The following is a 3,691-nucleotide window of genomic DNA, read 5'->3' as shown; positions in this document are numbered from 1 at the left end:
CAGGGAGAAGGGCTGTGAAATGCTGACCTGTGACTCCTGGATATGAAAGTGATGACATGATCCTGACCCCATAGCTGACTGCCTTTGAAAGACATACAGGAGACTGGGCCTATCAACGGACAACCATGAACTGCTGAGGGGGCAATGCCACTCCCCTTCTCTGCGGAACTATTGCAAACTGCTGGGATTTTATAGGTGAGGTGGTCACTCCCTTCGGTCAACTGGCTACCTTATATGCTCACCAGGTTCATGATCACACAGACAATTCTGTTTACGATCATGCAATACAGGTAAGTGTTTTCTGAAACATGGAAGATTTGTCTCATGTGTGATTTTTGAATTAACCTTTGGTACCTGATATTCAGAAACATTTTACTGTTGTCAAATTTTTCACAGCCTCTCATATTCAATTACATGACTCCATATGGGATCACAACCTGTGTTTAAGAAGTTGTGTATTTTCCTGCTCCCAGATTTCCTGGGTTTCCTATAATTCTTTCTGTGCAGTTAAGGCTTCCTGGTCTTTTCCATGTCCATATACCAGTTGCTTTTTCAGTGTTAAAAGATCATGCCTGAAAATACACATATAAGTATATAAGTAATTTTATATAGACTGAACAGGATGGTGTGTGTGTGTGTGTGTGTGTGTGTGTGTGTGTGTGTGTGTGTACAATAACAATGAGAGAAAAAAGAGTCTATGGATCTGAAGGAAAAGTGGGGAGGTGAATATGAGAGGGTTTGAGGGAGGAGTAAAAAGAAGGGGGAAATGTAGCTAGAGTTTTCCTGCCTTGAACACAGTCAGGACAAATCTTTGTCACCCGCCAGCCCCACAGCTGCTCAGACCCAACCAAGTAAACACAGAGACTTATATTGCATACAAACTGTATGGCCGTGGCAGGCTTCTTACTAACTGTTCTTATATCTTAAATTAATCCATTTCCATAAGTCTATACCTTGCCACGTGGCTGGTGGCTTACCGGCATCTTCACATGCTGCTGCTCATGGCGGCGGCTGGCAGTGTCTCCCTGCCTCAGCCTTCTGCTTCCCAGAATTCTCCTCTCTCCTTGCCCCACCTACTTCCTGTCTGGCCACTGGCCAATCAGTATTTTATTTATTGACCAATCAGAGCAGTTTGACATAGAGACCATCCCACAGTAGGGAAAGTTTTTAATTATATTATAATATTAAAAATAAGTTTAAGCTGGGCGGTGGTGGCACACGCCTTTAATCCCAACACTCGGGAGGCAGAGCCAGGTGGATCTCTGTGAGTTCGAGGCCAGCCTGGGAAACCAAGTGAGTCCCAGGAAAGGCGCAAAGCTACACAGAGAAACCCTGTCTCTAAAAACCAAAAATAAATAAATAAATAAATAAATAAATAAATAAATAAATAAATAAATAAATAAATAAATTTAAAATAATTGTTATGCCCTAAACTCGCAGTTCTTTGCTTGTATGACAGCTTCTATTGAGAGGGCTTGGAGGGAGCATACTGAATGTCAATTTTTGTACTGCCTAGTTGGTATTGAAGCTCAAGAAGCAATGATACTGTGGTAATTGCTGTGAGAAATATATTTTCTTTCTTCTCTGTATATGGAAACTTTTTATCATTGATTAGTAAAATAAATGAAAATGTGGCAGAATTACATATTTAATTGAAAATAACTTAAATCTTTTAATTCTTTTTCTTTCTGTCTGATGGTTGTTGCTTTACAAATGAGCTAGTATGTTCTGCTAGAAATTTACCATCCATATATACCTGCACACTCTACATCTGTAGTTTCAAACTCCAGATAAAAAATGTTTGAAAAGAAATCTATTCTAGACATAGGTTTCATTTCCTGCACAATAAAATACAGTAACCATTTATTAACACTTATATTGTGCTAGGCATCATAAGTAAAATCTTGATATCATTTAAAGCATATGGGACAATACTCATAGGTTATATGCAGCACTGCATCATGTCAAATAACTGTCAATTATCTGATAATTGTGTTATGTTTGAAAAGTCATAGAAGCCATCTGCCATGAGTCCTGAGGGACGCCTGTATCAACATCTTATTGTTGATGATAAAATCTGGTAAGAGTATCCACTCATAAGCATATAAAATGTAAGGGAAATATTATTGATACTTTAATTAGATTGTTCAATATAATTTTGAAGTGCTTTATTACTAGGGAATAACCAACATTAAGAATTTACGTCCTTATTGCTGAGAGCCATTCATTTATTTTTAATTCCTTTCTCCTTCACACCTATCATGATGAATTCTCTGCCTAATAGAAAATTGAGCTGTCACTGTGACAGTGAGCATCCTGCTCTTGCAGAAGAGGCCTCTGTGCTTCCCCACTAAGAAAGCTGCTGCATGCTGCAGACAAGTTGCCCCTAGGGTCATCCTCCTGATGACCTGCTCCACTGCAGGCAACACAGCCATGGCTGGAGGGGTGGCTTGCAAAGCCACACGATGGGTCTGAAGCAAGAACTTCCATGACTATGTCATGAGTAAGCACTTCTGGTGCGCAGTTGCCTACTGGAGTCTCCTGAGACTGTCAGTGGGTGGATGACTTCGGCCCTCTGTTGCTATTTTTTAACATTCATGAGATTTGCCTATAAGGTATAACCTCAAAAGTGGCTTCTGTTTGCCTGTCATGTAACGAATGAAGTAGCCCAGCTCATTCAGGGCGAATGGCTTCTCAGTTATTGTTGCTAGAGAATTTCTCTCCAACTCCCGCAGCCAAGTCCCACCAGTCCCCGAGCCCACTTATAAAATAAACACACAGACTCTTACATTATTTAAACTGCTTGGCCATTAGCTCAGGCCTATCATTGTCTAGCCCTTACTCTTATGTTTAGCCCATTTCTATTAATCTTTATTTTGCTACATGGCTCGTGGCTTACCGGTACTTTACATCTTCCTTGTCCTGGCGGCGGCTCCAGGCGGTCTCTCTTTCTTTCCTCCCTCCTCAATTCTCCTCTCTCTTTATCCCACCTGCCTGGTCACTGGCCAATCAGTGCTTTATTTATATAGAGTGATATCCACAGCAAGTTATGAGATGAGCAAGCAGGCAACTGCATAGCAGTGTGAGAAATTTGTCTTGAGAGGGACAGCACCCAAACCCTGCTGCCAAGCTACAGACATCAGTGTAAATGGTCTTGCTGCTGAGGGGAAAATATAGAATGCTATGTTTAATAACCATACTAACCTTATAAAATAGCTGTGAGACCCTAAACCTGTGGTTTTCAACCTTCCTAGTGATGCAACTCTTTAAGTGCTTCGCGTGTTGTGGTGATCCACAGAAAACATAAAATAACATAAAAATTTTCCATTGCTACTCCATAACTGTAGTTTTGCTACTGTTATGAATTGTAATGTAAATATCTGATATGCAACCCCAAAGGGGTCAGGACCCACAGGTTGGGAACCCCTGCTCTAGACCAACTTTCTGCTTCCTATCCATGCTAAAATTTGTCTTCATCGAGTAACTTAAACTATGAAAATAATTTAATAATTTTAAATCATACTTTTGTCCCCAGTAATTTTTAGTAGTGTGTATAGTAAATACTGGGATTTGTGCAATAAAAATCAAAGGGAACACAATTTGGCACTACAATCTCTTAAGTATTCAAAATTCCTGATTTTGATTGATTTGATGACGATGACATATCCCTCAGTTGTCCACATGTCTATAC

At 40.0% G+C, this 3,691-nt stretch overlaps 1 pseudogene; it reads left to right on the top strand.

Moving 5' to 3' along the window:
- Positions 1 to 2,433: 2,433 nt before the first annotated feature.
- Positions 2,434 to 3,078, top strand: LOC121823563 (mitochondrial pyruvate carrier 1-like; annotated as a pseudogene).
- Positions 3,079 to 3,691: the final 613 nt, after the last annotated feature.

Source organism: Peromyscus maniculatus, chromosome 17 (genome assembly GCF_049852395.1).
Source record: "Peromyscus maniculatus bairdii isolate BWxNUB_F1_BW_parent chromosome 17, HU_Pman_BW_mat_3.1, whole genome shotgun sequence".
Classification (NCBI taxonomy): Eukaryota; Metazoa; Chordata; class Mammalia; order Rodentia; family Cricetidae; genus Peromyscus; species Peromyscus maniculatus.
The sequence above is the reverse complement of the archived record's forward strand: the minus strand, read 5'-3'. Positions and strand labels throughout refer to the sequence as shown.